We start from the raw sequence: 16,165 nt of genomic DNA on the forward strand, positions 1-16,165 counted from the left end.
TTCAAGCCCCACAAAGGGACATATTTTAGTTTGCATCTAGTTTCTTGGCTTTCATTTTCCTGTGAAACAGGAATAATTTCAGCTTGCAAGCTGACATCCAGTGTAATTAGTGAGGCAATATTTGGGGACATAAAAGTAAAAATAGCTGCATTGATCTAAGCAAAACAGGCTTAATTTGATGAAAGTGAGCAGAAATCATAGTGATACAATTATCTGCATCATCTCCCAAAGCCTGGGAATCCCCTTGCTGAGGCAGAGGCAGCTCCATGCACTTCACAGAGGTCTTAGAGGGCCAAGTGCTGGTCACCTTCCACCAGAGCACGTTGGACAAGCAGAAACCATCAAGTATTAATACTATAACACTTCATGATCAGTGTCACCAGCAAATCTGGCAACAGGACATTCCAAGTGCTTTTGTTTTAGCATGTGAGTAAGTTGTGTTTTTGTGAAAGACGAACTGAGTGGACCTAAGCTGTGTGTGCAGCCAATTATGTGAGGGAAAAAAGGTCAGATAGATCATCATCTCCATATAGAGAAGGTTTTTCATTTTTGGAATGACTAATGCTACTGAGTTGAAGTGCTTGAAAGAAGGAATGGCATTTCGAGTGACTTGTTCAAGAAGCAGTATCTGTTTTCTTATATATGGGTATGCACATGTAAATGTAGATGATGGAAAACTGGAGCTTCATATTGTGCATTTCTTCTCCAGAGGGTAATTCAGGCTGGAAGACTCTGATCATCTGCTCTTTCTTTGCAAATGAATGGTTCAGTTAATTTTGAGGTTTCACTGTGGGAAGAATTATTCACAGTGCCAGCAAAACTAACCTTCTCTGCTTTCCTGTTATGCCAGGTGTAACACAGCTTCCTAATAGAGTATGAATAGGCACTCCAAATGAGAGCTGTTCCAAGAAATGTTTGGAAAGCAGGATACCATCTTCTCCTCACATACTTTCTCATGTACTTATCAGCAACTTGAAAATTGAATGGCTATTTTTTTATCATCTGAATATTGATAAACCAGCTGGGTCTCCTCGGATGGTCCATTTGCAAAACATGGATCATACACAAACTAGAAAGTAGGTCTCAGGCATTTACTTCACACAGAGTGGAGGAATCACTCTTATACCAGAAATGAAGGTATAAAACCATCATCTAAGTGTGCTGGAGCTGGTGTGGCTAAAAATGTGCATAGCTGGAATCTGTGAGTGGCTACGTCTGCATGACTCAAAGAAGTGACTGTGTGTCTCTGGCACATCTACAAGTCAGGAATATGTTGCTAAAGAACTAACACATAGTCCCTGTGGAATGTTGGTGGGACTAGTGGCAGGACCAAGGACCAAGCAAGAATTATCCCTGAATTGACTGATAACGTGGCAATTTTAGATCTGGAGCATGAGTAGGCTTGGGGAAGGCAAGAAGGAGTTTTCCACTGATCCATGCATATGTGGCACAGCTCCCAGGGAGACTGGCAGAAGCAGCAGACCTGGAGCTTTCCCAAAGTGATTTTTAAAAGCCAATTCTATTGAATAAGACTGAATCAGACCAAGACCAGACCTGCTGTTAGTGGTGCTTCAGTGAACCAAGCTTTGAGTCTGCCTCTGAGAAAGATGACCATAGAAATCCTAGCCTTCATGGCCATATTGTTCCTGTTGCACAAGGAAAATAGACATTCCATCCATCAAAAGTACTTTGAAGCTTAAGTTGTTAGTTTTTGTGAGATGCAGGGGAAACACCTGAAGATGCTTTAGCTGCAATTCTTTGATAATACTATACATGATGAGTGCATCATGCAGCTCATGCTCAACCTGTCATAGTTAGCAAGTTTTCCAGCCCCATAAAACCAACTCTAATTAACTAGTGTGATTGCCAATGAAGAAACAACTAAAACCATCTGGTTTTGAATTTTATGAGTATCATTACTTGGAAATGTTTTTACAGAATGTGAGGAGGAAAGAACATTAACCTATGGATCATGAAAAGAAAAACATCAACACTCTGGAGAGGCGATTAATGAAGGATTGAATTCTGGCTTCCATGCTCCCCACAACACTGTGGGCATGCCTGGGTCCTGCAGGACTGGATATATATGGTATTGTGCTTGAACCCTTACTTTTCATCTGAGGAGCTGTTGTGTGGTTTGTACCTGCCTGCTCTGTCTTCATCTCTCCAGAAAGGGAGCCTTCCCAAGGCAGTCCAGGCTACAGAAAGTAATGTTGGAAGTAGTTGTCCTGGCAGGAAGAAGGAGTAGCTGGCTCAGTGAAAGCTGGGGGAACGCATGAGCTGTCTGACAATGCATGAACACGATTAGCAGCAAGGCAGCAACACCAGATATATAGAAAATATATTGCTCCTGGGCATATAATATAGAATCTTTCTTAGAGACTTTTGCATTTGGTGTGTTTTTCCTGAGCTTTCCATGTTCCACTGGAGCAAAACTTGGTAGACATCAGTCACCTCATAACCCCTTCATAACAGAGTGACTCTGTACTGCTTGCAAAGCTTGGTGGCTTTGGCACAGGCCACCTAGCTGGGTGACATTTGGCTCCACTAGCACCTGGGCCTCTCCAACAGAGAGGCTTTTTTGAAATCCCCAACAGAGATTTCTTTTTGGTCACTCAAACCAGTTCAACAGTAGCAATAGGGCAGTGTCAGTTTGGTGCATTTCTTAATGAACATAAACGAGCAAAATGGACATCAATGACCTCTTCAGTGCTGTGTAGCAGGGGAAAAAATTACAGTGCCACAGGAATGTGTGCAGTAGTTTATTAATTCAGTTTGTGAAAAAGAACATTTTCAGAGGGGACAGGACGGTATGAGAAGTCAGGTTACTGTGGGAGTCATTTCAGGATCAGGCCCTGAAGAGGCCCAAGACATCCCCTTTGTGTTTCTGCTGTTCTCCTTCTCAGGGGGAGCATTCTGCTGCTGTCTATGAATGACTTAGAAGTCCATGGACAAAACTGTACATCACTGCTTCATTGAAACCCAGAAAGGGCCACTCTTACCCTAAAGGAGTCTCTTCATGCATTCAAAAATAATTTAACCAATTTCACTTTTGCAAGTAGTAAAAGTAGATTAAAAGATTAATTCCCCAATCTGATGTTGTGCCCAGAATGACCTTCAATCCTTGTACCAATTTTTATGTCAGCGAACTTTTTATAGTGTGATAACCAAAAGTAATTTAAAAAGCAACTTTCTGTCTCAGCTTTTGCCACTTATCAAGTAAGACCACATTTAGTAATTCTAGTTTATTGCTATAGAATCCACAACATGGCTAGAAGTGCTGTCAATTGAAAACATGAAATAGATTCTAAAAGTTGATTTGAACATGTTCTTTTCTGAGGAGAAAACACAAAAATAAATTTTGTCTCCTTCTAGCTACATTGTTTGTACTTCACTGTGACAGCAACTTCTGTGTCCTTGCTGGGAAGAGCAGTGTCAAGGGGACAAAGCTTTTCTAATTTTAAAGGACACTTTCATCTCAGGAAAAGTAGTACCTAAAGGAAAAAATATTACTTCTATGTCTAGGTTTTTTCAAACAAATATCTGGGAACACATCAGTGTTTATGGAAAAAACATAACTGGGTTTCTCCTCTGGGTCATGCTAGTGAAGCTGCACATCTCTGAAGTAGGGGAGAAGTAAGAAAGACATAAACTTAGGAATCATTACTGTATAAACAACCTCATGAAAAATTTCCTTTCAAGTCCAACCAAATGACTGCAACTTTCCATGTGAGATTATAACACCCATGCTGTGGTGCTAAGTAGTTATGCAGCAGTACCTGCTGAGTCTCACTCCTATTAGAGGTGTGAGAAATCCACTGGTGTCCTCCTGGGCTTTAAAACCCAGCTGGAAGTTTATCAATGGGTTACCTCAGAGGTGGCTCACCTTGAATGAGATACAGTGTCACACTCTTGCTTGTTAAGCAGGCTTTTATATAAGTGTTATGGTTTCCATAGAAACATAACTAAATCTTTCCTCCACCATAATCCCCAAAAGCTTTCACAGACCTGGAAAATACACAGTGAATAGTCAAATCATTTTTTATGCTGACAAAAAGAATGCCACAGTTGTCACCCAGTCAGGTTTCTCACATGGGGCAAAATAAGTTTAAATCCCACACAGCAGAATTGCCTTGCAGCATTCAGACATTTTCTGGAATCCCATTTCCCTGCAAGTTCAGTTTTAAAAAGCTCTAGAGAAACCTTACAGAACTGTGTGAGCTATAGGTGGGAAAGACCTTAATTGTGCTTCCCAAAGCACGTTGGTGAGTGCAAAACCCATGAGAGCAGAAACAATAATTATGCTGATGATCTCTTCCCCAGCCCTGTATTGCTTTCAGCTGTACATTTTCAAGTGTTCTTCATGATGAGTTTTAAATGTTCTCCTTCATAGCTGGGACTGCCAGCATGCAGCAGGGATCCTCTGGGCAGAATAATTTCCTCCTTACAGTCTGTTTCCTCTTGTGCAGTTTCACCCCACTTCTCTTAGCAGTTTAGGAACCCTAGGTCATGGCTGAAGACTTCCTTTAGCTTGGAGAAAAGGAGGCTCAGGAGGGACCTTATTGCTCTCTGAAAGGAGTTGTAGCCAAGTCAGGATCAGTTATTTCTTCCAGGCAGCCAGGGACAGAATAAGAGGAAATGTCCTCAAGTTTTGCCAGGGGATGTTCAGGTTGAACATCGGGAAGAATTTTTTCCAAAGGGTGGTCAGGCACTGGAGGAGGCTACCCAGGGAGGTGGTGGAGTCACCAACCCTGGAAGTGCTCAAGAAATGACTGGACGTGGCACTTAGCACTGTGGTTATTTGGATGATGGTGTTTGGTCAAAGGTTGGACTCGATGATCTTGGAGGTCTTTTCCAACCTTAATGATTCTGCTAATTCACTAGGAGGACGACTTCTTACAGATCTGTGTTTAACCCTGTCTGCTCTTTTAGTGTCTTCAAGAATGTGAGCAGAGCAAGTTGAAATAAAATCTGGACAAAACTATAATGATTCATCTAATTAACACTGTACGAAGTTATTTATTTTTTTGAAGTTTAAATATACAGTGCTGCTGCAATTCATTTAAGCAACTGAACAAAAGTTTAATGCAGGTGCATGGGTAGTTTTGTTCCTTTCAACACTTAAACAGAAGCCGGTGTTGGGCTGAATTTGCTCGCTAGAATTATTTATTATGAGTGACAGATATATGAACTGCAGTGCCCTCAGGTGGAACTTACCTGAGTGAATATGGACACCTGTAATTTACTGCCCATCAGGGACAATGTCCTTGTCTTCTGCTTCTATTATGGAAACAGGTCTGATGTTTAGCAATAACCTAACCCTGTTTGTTCTCTGTTTAAAGGGTAAAATGCAGTTCTTTCAGCTTGTAGTTAGGTTACACAATCCAGGCAGAGAAAGAAAAATCTTCCAAGGAGCTGGTTCAGGGCTGCTGGCTGTGGATGACCAATGGGTATTAATGGCAACTGATGGCTTGGTCACAGCCCCCCAGACACTGGGGGCTCTCTGTGCACGCAGTCCCTTCTGCAAAGCAGATGGCCTCATCCACAGCCAGAAGCCAGGCGGGAATCGAGGGCTGGACACAAAATTCCCAGACTCTGCATCGTCTCCACTTCATGTGGGAGCACGGAACGGTTGTCAGCTCTCATTACATCCCTGTCAGTGAACTCAGTGCCTTCCCAGCTGGGCTGAAGCAGGGCTGGCTGGTGGAGACCCAAGGAATGGCAGCTGCTCTGGGGACTCTGCTTCCATGAGGCAAAATCCCTCCCTGGTTCACTGGCTGTCCTGCACGCTTTCCTTGGGGCAGAGCAGACAGGGAGGGAGAAGGGCTGTCCCTTCCATGCTCCTAGCATGGGGAGAGAAGGAGGGGGTGAGCAGCCCTTGTTAGAGCTGTCCTCCTTCACCCTGGGGGTGACACCCAGCTCATGAGGACTCTGCAAAACGGGAGTGAGTGGGGCTTGAGAGGGGACACAAACACTGTCTTGAGAAACAGCTGTGAGATGAGCTGTTGTTTCATGTCCCCATACTTACTGCCAGGAGTTACTTCCTGAAACATTTTTTTTTTAAATCAATTAATTTAAACTGTAGTTCAAGATAGCTCAATGTCAGGAAGTCCCAGGCGGGTTGGCAGTTGATACAGATTTGCTCTGGCAAGGCCAGGGTATCCTAGGAGCTTGTTGGGAACTCTGCAGGGCTGATCTACACATCTCTGCCAGGGTTATGTTCCAGTCAAACTGTTGGACCTCCAGGTGAAGGGACTGATGGAGGAGCTGAACCCACTCCACAGCATCAGGTAGGATGAAGGGAAGCTGTCCCTTGAGGCAAGACCCCAAGCCCTGTGTTCCATGGAGAGAGGGATGGCAAAGAGCAATCCATGAACAAGTAGAGGATGGGGATTCCTGTCGTGGATCCCACTAAATGCTTGTGAGCTATAGCAGCAGGAGAAAGGCTCCTTCACCACCTGTGCAGGGCCTCAGTTGGTGAGACCAGAGGTTGTATTGGGGTAGGAGTCCAAGCTGGTTGAGCCTGATCCATACTCTGGAGCAGTGTGAGCCTCTGAAGTGGTGTTTGTCACTTCCAACGAGCTTCCTGCTGCTCTGCTTCTGTTCCTTTGCACTGGGCTTTCCAAAGAAGAAGCTAATCAGGATGCTTGTCCCTGAGCTGCAGGTATCAGTGGGTAGCACTCTTAGATGTGTTATGTGTGTTCCCACTGTGAGAAACCATCCTGTTCTCAAATAGCCTAGAGTCAATCAATACAAGAAAAACATGGACAGGCAATGGTGGGTAGTGAGGCAGTGTCTTTGATGATGTCCAAAAAATCAGTGGAAGAAATTTTCCTGCATAAAAGTTGCAGGAAAACCAGGAGTGAATAGGCAATTATAGTTTAAACTCCTCTTCCCAAAGAGACCTGTGGTCTTTTTGCATAGACATTTATAGTGTGCAGTCTGCATTATAATTGTCCTTTGAGGGACTAAGCTTCATGAGATGAATAAAGAACAGTAATAAAATGAAGTAAATTAATTAGAGTGTATTTCATACAATAACATGACAAATGTCCTGCTTCCATTCTCCCTGGAAGCTGTGTCCTTGATGTCAGCACTGACAGTGATGCTGCTCCTGCAGCATCAAACTGGTGGTGATATGGAGAGCCAGGCTTTCTGCTGTGCTGGGATGGATGCACCAGCTAGGAATGGCACTGCCTGACAGCATCACCTCTGGATGCAGGCAAATGCAGGCCACAGCCATGGATTGTGAAGGCTTTGTGATGTGTCTAATGGAAAGTGGGTCTCTGAGACATGTTCTTATGAACCTTTCTCCCAATTTCTGCTAGACACCATGAAATAAGAGGGGCCCCTATCATGTAAGATATGTACCTCAATTAAACAAGGAACAGAGAGCTCAGCAGGAAAGTGCTTCTCTAGCATTACTGCAAGTGCATGCCACCTCCTGGGATTGTGAGAGAAAGGAAAAAACATCACAAAACTCCACAAGCAGAAGTTAAATCCTTACTAAAGACCAGAGGCATGCAAATGCCAATGTCTCCCTTTCAAGTTTTACAGCTACCTATGAAGATAAAGCTATTAATCAGGTAAGCTGCAAGTCAGATCTCATGCTTTGGCTGATCCAAATGGCCAAAGCTGGATGACAATTTTATCTGAGGTGAGGCAATGCCACCAGCTCTCCCAAGACATAGCATTGCAGAGACATTCCAGATCTGGTAAGGAGTCCTAGTCAGATTTTTCAGATGTGAAAAGAGTGGAGCAGCAAGGGAAAATCTTGATCCACCTTAGGAGGAAAGTTCACTGTCCCTATGACAAAACAGAGCAGTCATTGCCTGCAGCAGCTTCCTTAAAGACCCTAGACACACTGGGGCACACCTAACATATCAAGAACTTCCAGAGTGCTAAGGATGCATTCCAGAGTGCTAAGGATGCATACTTTCCTTCCTTGTAGCAACATTAACCACAAAGAAGTCCAATTTCTGCTTAGATTAAAGGAAAAAAGCCCCTACGAATCCACATCTTTGGAAAGAACTGTTTAGAGCCACATAACCACAGCTTAGATGACTATTTACTGTGATGTTGCAGTCTGAAGTGAATATTGCTTTTATGACCAAATTTTGATTTGGCACCGATTGCCTCTTTGCTAAATGCCTGTGAGCCAAGGACCAGTTTGGGTTAGAATTTGATTTGGGGATGCTTTGAAGCCTGGATACTTTTTCTAGACTTCTACTGAGGAGAAGTGGAGCTCTTTCCATAAGCTCTTCCCATCAGTCACCATGAGGGTACCAAGTGCTTCCTAGAGCATTTTTTTTTTCTTGTGGACCATGATAACCACCTCCAGGTGATCTTCAAAAGAAGTACTGGTTGGTTTATTCCCAGTCCTTTTAAGCACTTGCAGAAAAGGAATTTACCAGTCTCTGGAGATGGAGATATGCCATCCTTGTGGTCACTCACCCTGCACCCTCTTTACTATGTGTCTCGGAGCCCTGAATCATGCAGATGATGGCTGTGTGCCAACACAGGCAGCAGTCCAGCCATTAGTCACCCTGTGGAGCACTGAGGCCATAAGGTTCATCTGAACTCACCAAGGTACAGCAAAAGCAAAAGGTCTCCAAAGGAAGAAGTCTCCTGCATGCTGTTGCAGGGAAGGAGGAGAATGCATTGCTGGGAAGGCAAGAAACGTCCTGAAAACCTGCCTTACCTGCAGGAGCACCTCCGTGACACCTTGGCTCTGTCAAGTTGTTGCCTTCACCCCCACAGAGTGGCATTTTGAGGAGAGGAGCATTGGATCTCTGATGGCAACAGCTGTTCCCTTGTGAACTGACCCATTTGTCAGCAGTGACTCTGACTATGGAGCACAGTTGTGACCTGTGAGCTGCCTTGTCAGTGTGCAAATGCTGGCTGTCTAAATGGACAGAAGAAAAACAGCAAACACCAAACTCTCCAGCCCAGAGTGAGATTCCTCTCTGTTGAGATTCCAGCTAGGGCTGGGGGATCATGAAAGAGGATGTGTAAACAGTGTTCCTCAAAATCCCTGAAATCCATGACCTGTCCTGAAGTGGTTTGCTGTGTTTTAGCTGATAGCACAAGCCACGTGCTATCACAGACACTGACCATGTACAAGGTGCATGACCCCTGCAGCAGCCATCCTGCTGGGCTCACCAGCTGGACAATAGCTAGGGAAGTGCTGCAACAGTTTCTCCTCAATTTTTGTATATTATACTGTGTGTATGTTCAGCAGGGGACTCCCCTCAGGGATGACGTGCTGCAGATTGCTATGGCTGTCTGTCAGTACAGAGCCCTTCTGCAGAAGAATGCTGATGTGAAATGGGCCTGTTAGAATGGGGCTGCAGGAAAAAGGTTGAAGGAACGCAAATTGCATGGAATAACGTGATTTGGATGTGATGAGGCCTGATAAGCACTAGGCAAGGATTTTATAGACTGTGCTCTAAGCCCAGCTCTACAAAATGCACTGTCACTTACATGTCATTAATACACTGGGTACTCTTTCCATGCTTCACTTCTCACCTCTTTCTCCCTTAAAAGAGGATCCATCTTCTATCCTGGCCATTCCAGCCAAAAATGATAGCAAGGGAGATCTGCATTAACACCTGGTATCTTCTGTTGGTCTCCACTGAGTGTACAACCGTGTCCCAGCCCCTCTCCTGCTCCTCCAGACAGCTCTGGCTGCTGAGCACACTGGTGCTCTCCTCTCCTGTCCTACTGCAGGGCTGCTGCTCTTCACCTTTGCTCTTCAAGTTTTCTGTGATCTGCTCTGCTCAGACTTCCCTGCACACACAGGAAAATCCCTGCCACAGATCAGATATCAAGGCATGGCCCCCATATCAAAGGTGAAGATGTGGAGCAACCAAAACGTTTGGGAATACTCTGTCTGTGTTTCACAATCCTACTCCTCAGCTGCTGGTGTTCTACCAGACATTATCCTGTCCAGGAATTGTAATAGCATGTAGGAATATGTGTCCTTTAAGAGCCCAGACTTTAATTTATCTCTGTAAACAATTGCACTCATCTTGTTTTAAGTTAAATATTTGGCTCAAAGAACTTAACTGCACAAATACAGCAAAATGTTACAAGAAAGGTGGAAAGGAACTCTTTACAAGGGCATGTAGTGAGGGGACAACAAGCAATGGTTTTAAAATGAAAGAGGGCAGGTTTAGATTAGGTCTTTTCACTATGAGGGTGGTAGTCATCTGAGCCAGGATCTTCTGCTGTCCTTTCTCTCTGAAGATGCTTTTGGGGAGGGACATGCTGCAGCCTAAAGCATGGGCTTTATAAAGGATGGAGAAAGCCTGCTGAAAACACAGAAAGCACCATAAAAAGGATGTCACATGTAGAGGAAATGCTGAAATGTGTGAGCTTCAAAGGTTTTTTTTTTTTTTTTCTGGAAACAAAATTGAAACATTGTTTGATTGTGACCTGGAAAGGAAGAAAATATCAGTTAGTGAATGGCTTGTTAAGCTCAGGGCAGAGGAAGGTATGATGAGTTACAGTAGCTGGATGCTCAAGATGGAAAATTTGAGTAGGAAAAAGAAGGTGCTGATATGAACTTGACATGAATAGCTGTTAGAGCAGGCAGACAGGGAAAGAACAGGGTCTCCACCTCTGGAAGACTCCCAACATCAGCAGGATATTCCTCTGGAAGACTGACTGAACACAGATTGCCAGGGCTTGAGGAGGAGAACAAGAATATCCTGTAGGAACTGTGACATCCCTGGTGAAGTGAGGGAACCCACTAATCCCAAAAGGACTTAAACTCTGGATCAGTGAATAAAAGGAGTGGGATCTCATTTCATCTTGCTGCAGTCATCAATTGTTGCATCAATTCTGCACACACAGAAAGGCTGGTTGAGAGTACTGCCTGTTGCTGCACTGAGCTCGACACCGATGGGAGCTACAGAAATGTAAAATCTACTTATTAAATTAAATTAGTACCACTAATTAGGTATCAATACGTAGACTGGTCAGTTTTCCAGAAGGATGATTTGCTGCCAGAGGTGCCATTTTCCTTTAAAATTAACCATTATGTGCCCGTAAGCCTTGTACAACAAATACCAAGGAGTGGTTTGAGTGGAAGATGCAGAAAATAGGGCAGCCTAATGAGAGGCAGGCTGAAATCAATCTCCTGCTGTCTCTGACCCAGAGACTCTGTGTGCTGAGATCTCTGCTGCATAAAGACAAGGCATGTCCTTGCCTGTGCACTGCAAGGAAGGTCATCAGGGATTTACAGGAACGGCACAGGAGAATCTGAGACCTTACATTTGCATTCTGAGATTCACCACAGCATTAAACTCTGCCCTAGCAGAATGAACTAGTTTCAGCTTTATGCCACCAGTTCCCCTGCAATACCAAATCCAGGAACAGGATTAAATTACGTGTGCAAAAACACACATCTTTGCATTCAGACATTGATTTGGTGCTTGCCTTAATTTTCACACTAACAAGATAAATGCAGTAATTTTAGCATATGAAAGAAATATTAAAATTTGCAGGACAGTAATGAACAAACCCTTTTGAAGTGGTCTGTCTTTCTCTCAAGAGAAGCTATTTTTGTCTGTTTTCATTAAGAAAATAATAAACGTATTTTTGGTGGCCAGCCAGTACAGAAAATAAACTAGCAGTGTTATGCTGAGCTGATCTATTAGTATGGATACCAAGAGGCACTCTGCTCTTCATTTACACTGTGAAGGAATGGTTTCACATGCTAATGCTCTCCTTCCATCAGTGTCCTACACATGGAATCATAACAGCACCTTGCAGTCTTGCCTGGGTGCTTGCAATTGTGCAAAAATCTCAGCAGAAATCCATGGTAAGTCCTTACCCTTCCCTCCTGAGAAGTGGGCAGCTTTTTAGAAAAGACCCCAAACTGCCTCTGAGCAGAGCAACCCCTGGAAGATGCATTATTTGTGTTCAATAATATTATTTTTGCTGGGGGTTCATGTCAATTTGAAAGAGCATTTTAAAAAGGCAGAAGAGTTCTTTCCATAATTACAGCTACACCAGCTTAATTTACAAACTCCTATAAATCTGTTGACACATGGTAATAGTGGTATTTAATCTATTCTAATATCAGATTTATACTGGTTTGGTACACTCAGTGCCTTTCATTGCCAATTCATCCCAAGTGCCTTTCATTTTTCAAAGCTGGGTAAAGGAAAAATTTGTCTAAGCTGTGAGTGTCTGGAAATTCACTGTGGTGCAGGTTTTTGTTCTGGGAGAATAAAACAGTTGTGCCAAAAGGGAGGGAAGGGAAGGGAAGGGAAGGGAAGGGAAGGGAAGGGAAGGGAAGGGAAGGGAAGGGAAGGGAAGGGAAGGGAAGGGAAGGGAAGGGAAGGGAAGGGAAGGGAAGGGAAGGGAAGGGAAGGGAAGGGAAGGGAAGGGAAGGGAAGGGAGATGACACTTAATTGATAACTGCTCAGAAACTTAGACTGGTCATAAAATGCTGAGTCTCAGCTATAAAAAAAACACAGACTCCTTGTCCCCTGTGATCCAGACCAGTTCGTCATTCTTAGACACCCTTGAGAATCTGGGCCTGAAATTCTGATCTGAGAAAGAAAAAACTGAAAATGTACTCTCTTTTCATCACAGTTTGCCCATGGAGGAACCAACAGATGCATTTTAGTTAGCAACAGAGTGCAGACAGATCTCTTGGTACTGAGACCCATAAGTCAACTACTTCTGTTCTTGATGCAATTAATCAATACATTCTTCAAACTATCAGTTTTCCCAAAACAGATCAAATTACAATCTCCAAAATTCAGTCCCCGAATAGACTTATTTTTAAAAAACTATCAACCATCAACACATAGCATTGCTTTCCTTCTAACAAGCAACAATCCTTTTATAAAGAGGATCAAGAAGGTAAAGTATACATGGCCTTTCTGCCCATGATGAAATTCGTAGTTAGTCCAGAGCACCCACAGAGCTCTACTGGAGCCATGGGTGATGCTGGGTTTCGGACTGGTGAGCTTGATGTTCAGGTGAGTTTTGCTCCCCAGGATGCACAGAGCCCCAGGATCAGGAGGAAGTCAGGAGCAGGGGTAGATGATTGGATGTGCAGCACAGTTGTGGGGTGCTTCTTGCCCCCTGGACCCACTCCAGGCACACCTGGCCCTGGTGCAGTGCTGAGGGGAGCCTGGGTGCAGCCCTGTATTTGCATGGGTCTGGCACCCACTGTCAGCTGCAGAAGTCAGAGGTCTCCACCCTTCAGTTGAAGCAGGGTTAGTGAAACCTTGCAGAGAGTAATAGGAACAATAAGGAAAAAATCATACATCTAAGAAATTAAATACATGGTCTGAAATATTTTGAATATAATTAAATTGCACTTAGAGTTTTCCCTCACATCAATGAAGCCAGCTATTAAATATTTTTTTATGTGAACCTTAGGAAGATTTGATGCCTTAAACCATTAAACCCAGATATTATAATTTCCCCCATGGCCAGTATGAACATTGTATTAATCATGCAGCACCCACTGCAAGCTATTTCTACTGTACTGCTTTTGTCCAGTCCCCTAAACTATTACCATCCATCTACTACATGAATTTCCTGTAATGGATTGTAAGAAGTCCTTTGTGCAGCTGACTGTGTGATCAGAAGAATTGGGATTTTTTTCTTTCCTTTTCAAAATTTTCATGCATTATCTTCAGTGACTCATATGGTTCAGTTTTTTCCAGGTGTGCTTTAGGGAAAAATGAAAATAACCCACCTCCAGCACAGGCTCAGCCTTTTAGGATAAATTGCAAGTTTTTTGTTATTACTATAAACAAGGTTTTCTGTTTCAGAAGATCCAGTTAGAGCCATTACTGTTCCCTGTATCCTCTGGGCAGGAAGTCTCTTCTCAGGCTAATAATCACTTGCTATTTTTTTCCTATGGAAAAACAATAAACAAAAAACCAAAGGATCCTCATTGGTAATGCTATTCATATTACAGATTAAATTGCCAGAGGAAATATATAGTTAGGTGTATTAAAATTTTTCTGTGAATCTATACATGAACATACAGATTTTCATTCCTGTCAGTGCAGCCGTTTGCAGGTCTGCATTCCGCAAAGAATTTCAATGCCAGCGCTGTAAAAGCGTCACTCAGCAGCTCTGTTGCTTCTGGGTCTGATGGTAATAGCTTGTCTAAGAAATCTGGACACGTTCATTTTGCCAAGGGATCGTGTGTTGCTGGAGGTAATGCACATCAGACGAGATGTCACACTCTCAGAAGAAGTGCAGAGGCGTTAAGACAAGCCAAATTCTCGGCTGTTTATATTCTTCTTTACCAATCAGGGTATCAGGATGCAGACTGAATTTATAAATACTGGAGTGGGATTTGTTGCATGACAGAAGCTCTTGGAGAGTGACATATAGGTTAGACCTTTTTCCTTATTATGCCTCAAAGAAAACTGATTATCTATGTTCACAGTTTAAATTAAATAAATATGTTTGGTTGTGGAGTGATAGAGAGATTTCAGGAGAAGAGTGCTTCAGACAGCACATGCTGAAGGCTGTCAGGGGGGAAGCAGAGAACAGCAGCCAGCTGTGTTTTTTGCTGCACAGGTTTCTGAATGCTTCAGAGCAGCCCTGAGAAATTTTGCAAGTTTTAGAAACAACTGTCTCCAATGAACACTAGTTCTTGGCTCCTATTTGAAAGCTGGTTTTGGGTCACTGGTAACTTCCCTGAAGAAGGAGTGAGGAGAAAAAAACCCCTCTGCTGGGGATTAAATGAGAGCCAGAGATATGGCTGTAGCTTCCTTGTGTCTGTGGAGGCACTGGTGGAGCAGGGAGGCAGGGTTGTGGTGGGGTGTTGTATTGGGTTTAGCTGGGGACAGGAAGAAGCAGCAAGAAGACAGAGTCTAATAGCATCTCCTTAGCTTTTTGCCTTTCAGTCTTTTTGCCTATCATGGTTTAGACTAATCCTTTAAATATATTTTGCGTTCATTTCTCAAATAACCAGCAGACATATGGTGCTAATGAGAACTAGAGAGGGTTTGTTTTTTTAATGAGCAAGAGCAGCTGGTAAGCAGAACAAAAAATTAAAAATGGAGGGAAAAGAAAAATAAGCTCAAGGGGATAGATAAGGTTATTAATCACAGCAGAATTCCTCAGCTCTCTCCTCTGAGGGGAAGCATCAGGTGGAGTGGGACACCGGTGACCTTGGGACAAGTATGTGACAGCCTTTCACACTAGGTGAAAAATAAGTGACTGTCTGATACATGCAGCTGTGTCACAGCTCTCCATGGCAGCAGAGCTGCTCTGCCCTGTCCCTGTGCAGGCAGCCTGGCTGCTGGCAGCCCCTCCAGCTGTCCCAGACTGTCACTGCGTGGTCCTTCATTCGGGAGGGAAGCCTGACACACCTTGTGGGTGGCACCTGCAGAGGGACAGGTGAGCACAGACCAGCAGTGACACATCTGAAAAGGAAATAACTAGAAAGTGGAAAAAATTGCTCCAGTACATCCAGGGGTAAATTTGCCATTTCTGAGTGGTGCTGCATTGCTGGGAGTATTTGTGGCAGATGCTCACAGCTTTCTTTAAGTGAAAGCCACTTCATTTTCTGCTATTTAAACATGTCATCCTAAGCAATACAGAACAATAAGGGACTTTCCCAGGATGCACCTCTGTCTGACTGAGAGGCTCAAAGTAACACAAAGAGCCCTCCTGCCCAGCAGCCCAAGGTTTCTGCTGCACCACACTGCTTTTTTTTAAAATCAAGCCTATTTCATTTAATGACTTGAGGCAGACAGAGCCCAGCTCACAGCTTCTGTGCTAACTTACATTCATCAGGATGCACACGCTTTTCAATACTGCTGAATCAATCTGCCCTTTCCACTCAACAGAACTTCTCTGGATTATCTTGAAGCCTGCTCCTGCCAGAAGCCTCCTGCTCACATGGGTACTGCTGGCCTGCAGTCAAGTGCCTCCTATCCCTTGCCAGACAACACCTGAGTCACAGGCAGTATCCATCCTGTGATGCAGGGAGCCCCAGGCTCTCAGGAGCCCTGAGCACCTCCAGCTGCACTGGTTCCATGGCTGAAGTTGTCCCTGTCTATCAGATCCTGTGCCTTTTCCAGAGAAACATGTGGTTTTTGTAGGTGTGTCTGACTCTTAAATTCAAGTTGTCCTCCGCTCTTTGCATGTGCCTGGCCATGAAAGATAGAAA

Source organism: Agelaius phoeniceus, chromosome 2, assembly GCF_051311805.1.
Source record: "Agelaius phoeniceus isolate bAgePho1 chromosome 2, bAgePho1.hap1, whole genome shotgun sequence".
Taxonomy (NCBI): Eukaryota; Metazoa; Chordata; class Aves; order Passeriformes; family Icteridae; genus Agelaius; species Agelaius phoeniceus.